General features: G+C 42.5%; 1 protein-coding gene across 6 annotated transcripts in view; it reads left to right on the plus strand.

The window, feature by feature from the left end:
• The window catches only part of trappc9 (trafficking protein particle complex subunit 9), a 297,274-nt gene that overhangs the window by 112,567 nt on the left and 171,426 nt on the right, over positions 1-13,281 (plus strand). The window lies entirely within an intron of this gene.

Raw genomic sequence — 13,281 nt, forward strand, 5'->3', positions numbered from 1 at the left:
TTCAGGAATTATGAATGTATGATGAGCAACTGAGAGAGTTCTGTTCAATCACTCTGCAACTGTTTAAGAGATAAAAAGGCTCACAAATTAGAGCTCTAACTTTATGATCAACCTTTCGATTGGTTCATTGTAATTTATTTTCCTGCAGACCCTTAGTGTTGTTTTATTTAAATGGCATGGATTCTACAGTCATTAAACTGAACCGTTAGATGCATCTTAAAGTAGCTTTTCCCTTTTCTGGTTTGCTTGGCTTGTATCCAGTCTGCTGTTAACTTCCTTCTGTTGCTTGCTAATAATAAGTCATACTTCTTGACCTGTTACCATTTCAAAACATGTTTCTTTCTCATTTCAACCCCAGGGACTTCATAGGCATAAACGGCACTTTTCTTAAAGGCAGCTTCTCTGACCTTTACCGGTCAGTAACAAGATGGCTTAGCCGCGGTCACCGGCCACATTTTCAAACTTTTCTCCACTAACCTCCTCTTTTCCACCTTGCTCCTGTCTGCGGTCCTCTTCGGTAGTGTTTCTGCTACCATCTCATATGATTGCCAGACTCTTTTGTCCTTTCGTTCGTTCACGATCGCACAAGATGCACCGGGGGCATACCTCCCTGTTTGTTTACCTGAGTGGCACACTGGCCCGGAGCCAAACGACGATTCCAACCATGGTGCTTCCAGCGGTGTTTATCCGGTCCCGGGAAAACGTTGGAGGAGAAGAGGTGACGAGCAGGAATCCAGGTGAGAATAAGGCTTCTCTTAAAGCGTGCTTTATCTAGTAAACATCGGCGTGATCTTCTAGCTCCTTGTCCTTTATTTGGCAACTTGAGCGCCACTTCCGTATTTCCGCCAGGCCGCGTTGGGACGCGGTTCATCCGTCCAAGCTTTTTAAGGTCGGTTTATCCTCATTCCTCAGTGGTTTCTCCTCCTGTTCCCTCCATAAGTGGTTTTTATAAGCACAGTGGATCTAACCCTGCTAATTTACGTCCACTAACTCCGGCTGTTTCTGTAGTTTCTGATTCCTCCACCTCACTCAGCATGGCTCTATTAAATACCCGCTCTGTTAACAATAAGTCCTTCCTGTTCAATGATCTAATTCTCTCTAAAAACCTGGATTTTCTGTTTCTGACTGAAGTTTGGCAGCAAACATCTGATTATTCTGCTCTGATTGAACTCTGCCCGAGTGGTTATTCTTTTCTTAGCCAGCCCCGGGGTTCTGGTCGTGGTGGAGGCCTAGCTGTTGTTTTCAGAGACCATCTTCCATGTAGCTCTACGACCTCTGGTCGCTTTGCTTCCTTTGAACTGCAGCTGATTAAAGTCGGGCGTAAGAACCCGTTCTACTGTGCTGTGGTCTATCGTCCACCTGGTCCAAACGGTTCTTTCCTTCAGGAGTTTAGTGACTTTCTATCCTCCACTGTGAAGCTGTCCAGACTGGTGGTTTTTGGTGACTTTAACATCCACGTTGATGATCCCTCTGACCACTTTGCCATGAATTTCTCCAGCCTCATGGACTCCTTCAGCTTTACCCAGCATGTTTCTGGCCCCACACACACCAGGGGGCACACTCTAGACCTTGTTTTTACCCTGAGTCTAAATGCTGACAGTGTTTGTCCTGAGGACGTTTATTTTTCAGATCACCATTGCATTTTCTTTAACTTGTCAGTTTCTGCGTCCCCACCTCCTGCTCGCCGTATGGTTAGTTCTCGTTTTCTTAATGAGAGCACAGCTAGAAATTTTTCTGCTGCTTCTGATCCACCCTGTTCTTCTGATAACGACCCAGATTCCTTAACTTCTCAGTTTAACGAGCACTGCCTCTCCATTCTGGACAACATCTGTCCTGTCAGAACCAGATCCGTTCCTGCAGTGAACCCTACTCCCTGGTTTAATGACAGCCTGAAGCGCCAATGCAGAAAAATTGAGCGTTTGTGGAAGAAAACCCATCTCCACGTCCATCTGCTGCACCTAAAGGATCTTCTGACATCCTTTAACTCTGCAGTCAGAGACGCCAGGGTTTCCTATTTCTCCAACCTGGTGTCCCAGAGCAAAGGGAACCCCAAGGTGCTGTTTAACACCATCAGCAGCATCGTCTCTCCTGCCTCTCCTACAGCCTCCATCCACTCTTTTGCAGACTGTGAGAACTTTCTGTCTTTCTTTGTGGACAAAGTCAATAAGGTTAGATCTAGCATCTCTCCTTCAGCCTTATCGCCGCCTCTCCCGACTCCAACCAGGCCCATCATCCTAGATAGCTTTGCTCCTGTTTCTTTGCCTGAGTTAACCAAACTAGTTAACTCTATGAAGACCTCTGCATGCCCCCTCCACATCTTACCCTCATCTTTGTTTGAAAGTGCTTTTCAGTCCATCGGTCCCAGCGTGCTCTCTATAATTAATGCTTCTCTGGTCTCTGGTCAGGTCCCTGCTTACTTTAAGAACGCTGTAATCCACCCACTTCTTAAAAAACCGAGTCTCGACCCCTCTCTCCATAGCAGCTTCAGACCCATCTCTAAACTTCCGTTCATCTCCAAGATCTTGGAAAAGGTTGTGGCTAAACAACTCACAGCTGCTCTTGATGAACATAACATCTATGATAGCTTCCAGTCAGGTTTTCGTAGAGCTCATTCTACTGAAACAGCTCTTCTTAGGGTCTCTAATGACCTTCTGACTCACAGTGATGCAGGGGACTGTTCTGTTCTGGTCCTGCTGGACCTGGCTGCATGCAGCCTTTTGGCACTGTTGACCATCACCTGCTACTGGAGAGGCTGAGAGACTGGGTAGGCCTATCAGGATCTGCTCTGGAGTGGTTCTCCTCTTATCTCTCTGAGCGCTCCTTTTCTGTGGCCGTCTCCAAGTTTAGGTCCTCCACCACCTCTCTTACTCATGGTGTCCCACAAGGTTCTGTGCTGGGTCCTCTGCTCTTCCTCCTCTATCTGCTTCCTCTTCAGCACATCCTGAGCTCCTTCAAAGGAATCTCCTACCATCTTTATGCAGATGACATCCAACTGTACATCTCCTTTAAGCCCCATGAGATGTCTAAGCTGCAGCTGTTACACACCTGCTTAGACTCTATCAAAACCTGGATGGTGGGAGCTTTCTTCAGCTGAATGAAGATAAGACTGAGATCCTCATCTGTGCCCCAGACAAGCTGGTTCCCAAAGTCAGAGACTCTCTTGGTCAGCTTGCTTCCCACACCAAACCTTCTGTCAGGAATCTTGGTGTGACCTTTGACCCAGCTCTCACCCTGGATTCTCATGTCAGTTCTCTTGTTGGCTCTTCCTTCTTCCATCTCAGGAACATTGCTAAGCTGAGTCCCATTCTGTCCCGCTCTGAACTTGAGACAGTTCTCCACACCTTCATCTCCTCACGCTTAGACTACTGTAACTCTCTTTTCACGTGTCTGAGCAGAACCTCCCTGAACCGTCTACAGGTGGTTCAGAACGCCTGTGCTCGGCTTCTGACCAAGTCCTCCAAACACACCCACATCACCCCGCTTCTCCTCCAGCTTCACTGGCTGCCAGTCAACTTCAGGGTTCATTTCAAGATCCTGGTTCTGGTCTATAGGGCCTTACATGGACAAGCACCATCTTACATTGGTGATCTTCTTAGTCCCTACACCCCCAGCAGGTCCCTGAGGTCCAGTGATCAAAGCCTACTGGTTGTGCAGCACCAGGCTAAAGGTCAAAGGTGACAGATCATCTGCTGCTGTGGCCCCCAGACTCTGGACCTCTCTCCCCCTGAGCCTGAGATCAGTGGACTCAGTGGTCTCCTTTAAAAAGCAGCTGAAGACTCACTTGTTCAAGCTGGCTTTTGTATGACCTTCTTCACCTCTCTCTCTTTATTCTGCTCTCCCCACCTATTCCACCTTCCTCAGGATCCACTGGTTTCCCTCTTTCCTGTTCACTCTCTCTCTTTCTTAACATTTTTTAATCACAATTGTCTATTTTTTGCTCCTTTAGAATGTATTTTTAACCATTTTCTAAATTCTTTTTTATATTTTTACATTTTTTGTTTTTGTGAAGTGCCTCGTGATTTTTATCTAGAGAGGCGCTATAGAAATGATGTTTGCTTCTTCTTCTTCTTCTTTTTACAGAGAAGTTCTACTTCATCACCTTTTCTACAGCTGACATGAAGTTTAGCTTTCTTTTGATTTGTCCATCCACAATGAATCTAGTTGTCTGAGCTGCTACACAGTCTGGTAATATGTTCTCTCCGGGGAGGGGGGACGGAAATTGCACTGACGTCAGAAAATGATGTGATTCCTTTGATGTAAGAGCTTAAGCTGTGGGCGTCACATTTTAGTATTGTTTGAGTGGGTTGAAAGCTGCAGCCCCTCTGGTGGTGTTGAACACAGCTGCTGATAGCACAGCTGCTCCTGTGTCCACATTGCTTCTTTCAAGGTCATGAATGAAAATTCATTTGTTCTTCACATGCATGCTACTACACATGAGCCTGTGATCTGAAATTGTCTCCGTTAAAAAAGCCGAACTATAAATAGTGTTTTCTTAAAGCCATACATACATGGATTGCATACATCAGGTGTTTGATCCAGGCAGTTTGAGGATTATAAGATCCCTAAATTCCCCCACAGGATGGTTAAAATAACCTTTTATTCATCTGTGTCACTTTCACGTCTCTTCAAAGATGTGGAACCCTAAAAAAAAACTTGTTTTTTAACCCTCTTTTCTGATTATAATCAGTCATTCTATGTTTTTCATGCAGGCTGAACATGAAAGTAGTCTTCTACAGCTATCTCGTGCATTAGCTTCTGATAGAAAATGGACATACAACGCTAGGATTTGAAAAGCCTGACAAATCAGTCACTTACAGTGGGGCAAAAAAGTATTTAGTCAGCCACCGATTGTGCAAGTTCTCCCACTTAAAATGATGACAGAGGTCAGTAATTTACATCATAGGTACACTTCAACTGTGAGAGACAGAATGTGAAAAAAATCCATGAATTCACATGGCAGGATTTTTAAAGAATTTATTTGTAAATCAGGGTGGAAAGTAAGTATTTGGTCAATAACAAAAGTTCAACTCAATACTTTGTAACATAACCTTTGTTGGCAATAACCGAGGTCAAACGATTACTATAGGTCTTTACCAGGTTTGCACACACAGTAGCTGGTATTTTGGCCCATTCCTCCATGCAGATCTTCTCGAGAGCAGTGATGTTTTGGGGCTGTCGCCGAGCAACACGGACTTTCAACTCCCTCCACAGATTTTCTATGGGGTTGAGGTCTGGAGACTGGCTAGGCCACTCCAGGACTTTCAAATGCTTCTTACGGAGCCACTCCTTTGTTGCCCGGGCGGTGTATTTGGGATCATTGTCATGTTCGAAGACCCAGCCACGTTTCATCTTCAAAGCTCTCAATGATGGAAGGAGGTTTGGGCTCAGAATCTCACGATACATGGCCCCATTCATTCTGTCCTTAACACGGATCAGTCGTCCTGTCCCCTTAGCAGAAAAACAGCCCCAAAGCATGATGTTCCCACCCCCATGCTTCACAGTAGGTATGGTGTTCTTGGGATGCAACTCAGTATTCTTCTTCCTCCAAACACGACGAGTTGAGTTTATACCAAAAAGTTCTACTTTGGTTTCATCTGACCACATGACATTCTCCCAATCCTCTGCTGTATCATCCATGTGCTCTCTGGCAAACTTCAGATGGGCCTGGACATGCACTGGCTTCAGCAGCGGAACACGTCTGGCACCGCAGGATTTGATTCCCTGCCGTTGTAGTGTGTTACTGATGGTGACCTTTGTTACTGTGGTCCCAGCTCTCTGCAGGTCATTCACCAGGTCCCCCCGTGTGGTTCTGGGATTCTTGCTCACCGTTCTCATGATCATTTTGACCCCACAGGATGAGATCTTGCGTGGAGCCCCAGATCGAGGGAGATTATCAGTGGTCTTGTACGTCTTCCATTTTCTGATAGTTTCTCCCACAGTTGATTTTTTCACACCAAGCTGCTTGCCTATTTTAGATTCACTCTTCCCAGTCTGGTGCAGGTCTACAATCCTTTTCCTGGTGTCCTTCGAAAGCTCTTTGGTCTTGGCCATAGTGGAGTTTGGACTCTGACTGTTTGAGGCTGTGGACAGGTGTCTTTTATACAGATAATGAGTTCAAACAGGTGCCATTAATACAGGTAACGAGTGGAGGACAGAAAAGCTTCTTAAAGAAGACGTTACAGGTCTGTGAGAGCCAGAGATTTTCCTTGTTTGAAGTGACCAAACACTTATTTTCCACCCTGATTTACAAATAAATTCTTTAAAAATTCACATTCTGTCTCTCCCAGTTGAAGTGTACCTATGATGTAAATTACTGACCTCTGTCATCATTTTAAGAGGGAGAACTTGCATAATCGGTGGCTGACTAAATACTTTTTTGCCCCACTGTAACATTCATGGACTCACCCATATTGACTCATGACAGGGACGCCTGTTGTTGATTTAGTGTTTAGGAAACAGCAAAGAATGCCTCGATTAGTAGATGCTAACTGTTCTTTGCGTTAACAACTCCATCACACAGTAGAACTCCTTCAAGCTTGTGTTATTTGTGGAGATAAAGCATCAAAGTTGCAGAGAAACCAGAGTCACTGGTAGGGTTTTGTTGCCGTGTAGCGTCCAGCAGTGGTCAGTTTGGGTACAGTCTGACGTTTTACCATCTATTCAACATCTGGTCACAAAGGAGACACAACACTGCATGTGTTCCCTTTAAACGAGTCTGTCCTCACACAAGCTGGGATTCACAGACGCTGCTGGTCTTAAAGATAAACAATAACTTTCTCTCCCAAGGTCTCATCTGTCTGCCTCCAGAAGACTCCAACTCCAGCTCGAATTAATTGCTAAATTCAAGAATCATTTACTAAATTAATATGAACTCCTTCTATGACTTATAATCTAGATAAACATTAAATAAACATTTGTTTATCACTACTTATAGTAATTATAGTGTAATGAAATGCTTCATTAATCTGGGCTCACTGAATGGATGTTATGTTTGTCTACTAGGCTGCAATGTGTTAACCATGTTTTAACGACAAGGTCATCACACCTGCTCCACACAATAACAAGTATGGTTAAGTTAGACTACAACACATAACTTGCCCTTTTAACCAGTCAGGACTTCCAATAACAAAGAAGGTGTGTTCCTGTGTTGTCTTGGTAACATCTCTCAAACTTGTCAGCCTCTGATTGGCTGTGAAAATCATCATATCAATTCTTTAAAACTAAATCACTGAGTAATTTTTTAGTTCTAGAGAATCGCTCAGACCGGCCGTCTGTAGCAACAACCTCTTTAACCATCAAAGATTTTGACACTTTGTCAAAACCTTTTTGCACCTGCAAAGCTGATGAGCAAACAGTTCCTGCATAAGCAATACTGATACTGTTAGACTCCTTAAGAGTCCGCCAGACGCACGGTTCCCTCCTGACTGTTGTGACCCGAGACATCTCTGGACTGAAGAGTCGGTACCACGGTATTCTACAGCCCTCCAGTGCCAGTGGTTAGCCGACCCCTGTGACCTTTGGATCCACCAAGAGGGTCTCTCTCTGGATACGGGTAAAGTAGACATGACAGATTGTGTCTGAATGTTCGTTTGATGATTACCACATTATAGCTTAGAGTAAACAAAGTTCTTTTCACCAGAACTCAGCTTATTTAGATAAGGAAGCTCTGACTGATATCGCATTCACACATAGGTTCCTTCAGCACGTTTAGCTACATTCACTCACAGTAAATGCTTAGTTAATTAGTCATGTTTTAAATTGTTTGTAAAACAAATTCTTACTTTTATAAACTTGACTCTTTCTTGAAGTAACACGAAGTGTGGTTGATCACTGAAAAAGCAAAGAACCTAGATCTTTTGAATTAAATCCTAGAATCTTCTGAATAATTACAATAAAGACCTCACTGGTTAATATTTATATTTATATAGAATATTACATCTTCATGGTCATACCAGATAAAATCATCAATTTGCCTCCGCTACAGCTGTTAGCCAATTTGAGGCAATATATCGAAATATCAGGAAATAAATCCTGTTGTCTGCAGCTCTCCTCTGATGTGGCAATCGTCTAGTTCCTGAAACTGTTGCACCATTGCTTTTCTCCCCGAGAGTACGACTTACATGGCACTTATTCCTACTAAAGGCCCCTTCAAATGTATTGATTAAACGGGTGTTCCACCCTCAATGCTGTAATTGCATAGTCTGTAGTTGTAATTCACAGTTAAAGTAGCCATTAAACATATGTGCTTTTACCCAAATGGTGTATCAAAGCTGTACATTTCTGGGTTATAACTGATAGATCTTTAAAAAGGACCAAGCGTCCGGGAACATTTTGTTTGGGCATGCTCAGAATTCCAATCAATATATTAGCATGTAAGGTTGGGTGATTGGATGAATCTAGACAAGACAAGACAAGACAGCTTTATTTATACAGCAATTTTCCTACACAATGGCAACTCAATGTGCTTTACAGCAATAAAGACAGCCAAAACAAACACAAAACTGAACAATGATTGCAACAAAGGAAAACACTGAAGACAAATACTAGAAAATTAACATAATATCAATTAAGGATTGTGAAGAGAACTAAATGTGGTCAGCCAGGAAATACTAAGAAGGTGAAACATGGCGTAAGGAGAACTGCAGACCAGAACTAAGGCTGTGATACTGATACTAAAACTAACATGTAATTCAAACTAACAGATATCAGGTAGGAAGGCTAACCAGGAGTTACTAAGAGTATGGTGACTAAGACTAGAGCAGAAAAGTTAGAGTATGATGAGGCATGGAGTAGATAACAAAAGTAGTCAGCCATGAATTACTAAGCAAGTGAAAACATTGATTAGGCTAAAGGTAGAAGGTGACTAGAACTAATGCAGTAAAAGCTGGTACAATGTACTACAAACACTGATGACTGAAATTAGTAACTTCACTGAAATTCAATACTTTGAATAGGTAGGAAGGCTAACTAGGAGTTACTAAGTGTAAGGTGACAAAATCTAGAGAACAGAAAGTGGTTAGCTGGGTATAGCTAAGTATGTGAACACATTGATTAAACTAATAAAACTGACAGTGAAAGGTAAAATGAACTACAAAAATCAACATTGGACTAAAACTGGAAGACTAACAGAATATCAATCAAACGCTGAGTAGTGAACTAAGCCAGTCTCACAATTTGAGCTAAATGAATCCTGGCATTGCCATCTTGGAATGTGCCCGTGCCATCAGGGAAGAAATATCCATTGATGGAAAAACCTGGTCATTCAGCATATTCAGGTAGTCAGCTGACCTCTTTCTTGGAGCACATCCTGTTGCTGAACCTAGACCTGACCAACTGCAGCAACCCCACATCATAGCACTGCCCCCACAGGCTTGTACAGAAGGCACCAGGCATCCAATCAATCAATCAATCAATCAATGATACTTTAGTAATCCCAGAGGGAAATTAGAGTTTCAGTACACACAATTCAGAGATCAGACATACATGGGCAAGACACATGACAAGAATTGGTGACTGTGGTCATTCGCAACCCTGAGTCGCGCTACCCTAATAGAGATCAGAGGGGTTTACATGAGGGTTGGCTCAGGTGGAAGGAAAAAAAAAGGCACTTCAGAGTTACCCTCCAAAGGGCAGCTTTGCTCTGCAAAAAGAAAAAACTCAAACAGATATGCAACAGACTTCAGACATTACACAACATAAGTGTCCACTAGGTGGGATGGTGGGTTGGGACTATCCCCACTTCAGTTCCTGCAGCCACGATAGAAGCAGCACATGTCGCTTCAGTGTGGATAGGGGGAGGAGCATTGAGGGTTGCAGTGACCCTGGAACGTTTCAGCGGCCTTCCCGCAGTCCCGCCCAGGCTGGGATAGGAGACAGAGTTGAGTAGTCATAGCAACGGCACATTCCACATATCTTCTGAGGGGGGAGTTTTCTTTGTAGCCTTGCCTTGATCACTTTATCTGCCTCTCTTCTTACCCTGATGCACCTATCACCCTGGAACAGGGTCGATCTGGAGTCATCAGACCACATGAGTCCAATCTTCATGCTCCCTAGCAAATTGAAGCCCTTTTTCCAGTTTGCCCCACTGATTAATGGTTTTCTTACGGCTACACAGCTGTTTAGTTCTTGACTTGACTTAGTATTTCCCTTGAGTTCCCTTTACATTGTGGATGTGAAAGTGCTCTTACTTTCACTATTAAACATAGCCCTGAGTCCTATTGTTGTTTTTCTTTGATTGGACTTCACCAAAAGTTTAAGCGATCACAGATCACAATCATTCAGAATTATCTCCGGCCACATTTCTTCCTCAAATATTCAATTCAATTCATTGCATTTCAATTCAATTCAAAGATACTTTATTAATCCCAGAGGGAAATTAGAGATCAGACATACATGCATAGGCATAGACACATGACAAGAATTGGTGACTGTGGTCATTTGCAACCTGAGTCGCGCTACCTTAATAGAGATCAGAGGGTTTATATAAGGATAGAGTCAGGTGGAGGGAAAAAAGGCACTTCAGAGTTACCCTCCACTGGGAGGGCAGCTTTGCTCTGCAAAAAAACACCACAGACAGAAATGCAACAGACTTCAGACAACACAACATAAGTGTCCACTAGGTGGGGAGGTAGGGTAGAGGACTCTCCAAACATCAGTGCATGCAGCCACGATAAGCAGCGCTCGTCACCTCCGTTCGGACAGGGGAAGGAGGTCGTTGGGTTTATGGTGGTTCCCCACTATTCTTCCAGTATTTAATAACGCATTAGACAGTTCTTAACCCAGTTTTAGTTTCTGCAGTCTGCTTAGTTGTTTACTCCGCTTAATGCATGCCAATGATTTGACCCTTAACATATTTTCTAGGACAAGTGTCTTTCAACATGGTTGTTTAAGACATAAGAATCCACTTTTAGCACCAGTTGGGGTTAAATAACTTGTTGCCAGCAGAAGGATAATAGCTCATACATTTTTGTTTAGTTAAATCTAGGTGGTAACTTGTTTTGGGGGCAGGCAGCGTATTTTATGGCTGTAAAAATTTCTAATTTCCCTTCACATGTTTTGTTCACATGTCGCTCTTTCTCACCATAACTTCTATTAGCACCGCCATATTAGCTTTACATTTTTGATTGGCATCTCACCTATTTCAGCTGATAAAGAGTTACCTCCTCTGCTGAGGCAAAATGGTCAGCTATTGGCCGATAAGTGAGAAGTTCTGCCCCCTAGTCATATGTACCAATTACGGCAAACAATGTTTTTGACTGACGTGTCAAACAGCCAATGAAATAAAGAAAATAATGAAATCTCATATGGACCCCTCGTGGCCTGCTTCAGAAAACTAAGTAATAATGACTGTGACCAGTGGATTGCTGCAAGCTGTGTTTGCCAGGTCCACAAAATGTCTAAATGTCACCTACACAGCTGTAGCGGAGGCACATTGATGATTTTATCTGTTTTGACCATGAAGATGTAATATTCTATAGAAATATAAAATATTAACCTGCAAGGTCTTTATTGTAATTAATCAGAAGATTCTAGGTTCTTTGCTTTTTCAGTGACCAACCACACTTTGTGTTACTTCAAGAAAGAGTCAGGTTTATAAACAAAGTACGAATTTATTTACAAACAATTAAGACTTGACACATTGTTTAAACTATTATTTGCTGTGAGTCGATGCGAACTAAAGGATAGTCTGGAACCTATGTGTGAATATAATGTATTCAGAATCTCCGCTCTCAGAGCTGAGTTCTGGATATAAAAGAATTTGGTTTGCATTAAGCTATAAGTTGTTATTATCAAAACCACATGCAGACGCTATCTCACTGTGCTCTACCTCACGCGTTTGGAGAGCCCGTTTGGATCCGAGATGTCCAGGAGCCGACGTCCCCACTGCACCTGGTTTGTAATGAAACCTTGATGCGACCAAATCAGTCCTCAGATGTCTCCGGGTCACAACGATAGATGAATGAAACCAAGTGTCTTAAAAATAACTCTGAAGGAGTTTTAAGTCATGTTTGTTCTGCAGGAAAACTATTTTGTTGTTCTCAGCTTCGCAGGTGCAAAAAAAGTTTAAGGTTTTGACAACGAGTCAAAATCCTTGGTTAAAGAGGTCTGCTAAAGATGGCCGGTCTATAGCTTGCTCTCGAACTCTCGAACAGTTGAGCTGTTCGAACTGTTTTGTCTGAAGTTGAACTCCGGGAAAAACCTGAGTAAAACTAGTCTTAACGGGTTGATGCTATCTTGAATAGCCAACCAGAAGTTGGCACGTTTATGATGTTACCAAGCGTCTCAGAGCACACCCTCTGTGATGGAGAGACACTGAATCTAGGCAAAAGGTTGTGTCATGCATTTAACTTAGCTGTACTTGTTATTGTGTGGAGCAGGTGTGAGGACCTTGTCGTGAAAACATGGTGAACACATTGCTGGTTCTATTAGACAAACTTAACATCCATTCAGTGAGCACAGATTACTGAAGCATTTCATTATACTATAATTATCACAAGTAGTAATAAACAAATGTTTATTTAATGATTATCTAGGTTATAAGTCATAGAAGGAGTTTATAATCATTCTTGAATTTAGCAATTAATTCGAGCTGGATCTTCTTTCTTCTGTAGGCAGACAGATGAGACCTTGGGTAGGAAAGTTATTGTTTATGGTTCAGACTTGCAGAGTCGAAATCCCAGCTGGTGTGAAGGCTCATTTAAAGGGAACACATGCAATATTGTGTCTCCTTTCTGACCAGATGTTGAATAGATGGTAAAAGGTCAGACTGTACCCAAACTGACCATTGCTGAACGCTACACAGCTATTACCCATCGCACTTCTTTAGATAAACAAATATTGCTTGGAAAATTTTTACGTATTGCCCAATTTTAGTATCAATGCTATGCAACCTCTCACAAGACAGAAAATAACATTTCAAATGGTTGAAATGTGTTTCAAAAAGTCATAGCCAACTAAGAAACTTGATTTATCAGAGGTCTCTTTATGTGCAGCTGAAGCAGGCCACAGAATTACCGTGTGTTTTTAAGTGCAATAGTCACCTAATGATCATCACCATGCTACTGTATCTTCTGTATGACCGACAAGGAGAAAATTGTAAGGCCTGCCTTAACGTTCTCTGAGCAAATGCATTACAACTAAATGAAAACAAAGTTTTTTTTTTTTAGCTAACCCTGCTAGTTTTTTTAAAATATCATCTATGAAAATAACATCTTGATGTATATTTAGCCTTTAAGTTCAAGAGTTTAAAACATTCTGTTTGACCTAAAGCAATTAGTCCAG

The sequence above is a fragment of the Nothobranchius furzeri genome, chromosome 11, assembly GCF_043380555.1.
Source record: "Nothobranchius furzeri strain GRZ-AD chromosome 11, NfurGRZ-RIMD1, whole genome shotgun sequence".
NCBI lineage: Eukaryota > Metazoa > Chordata > Actinopteri > Cyprinodontiformes > Nothobranchiidae > Nothobranchius > Nothobranchius furzeri.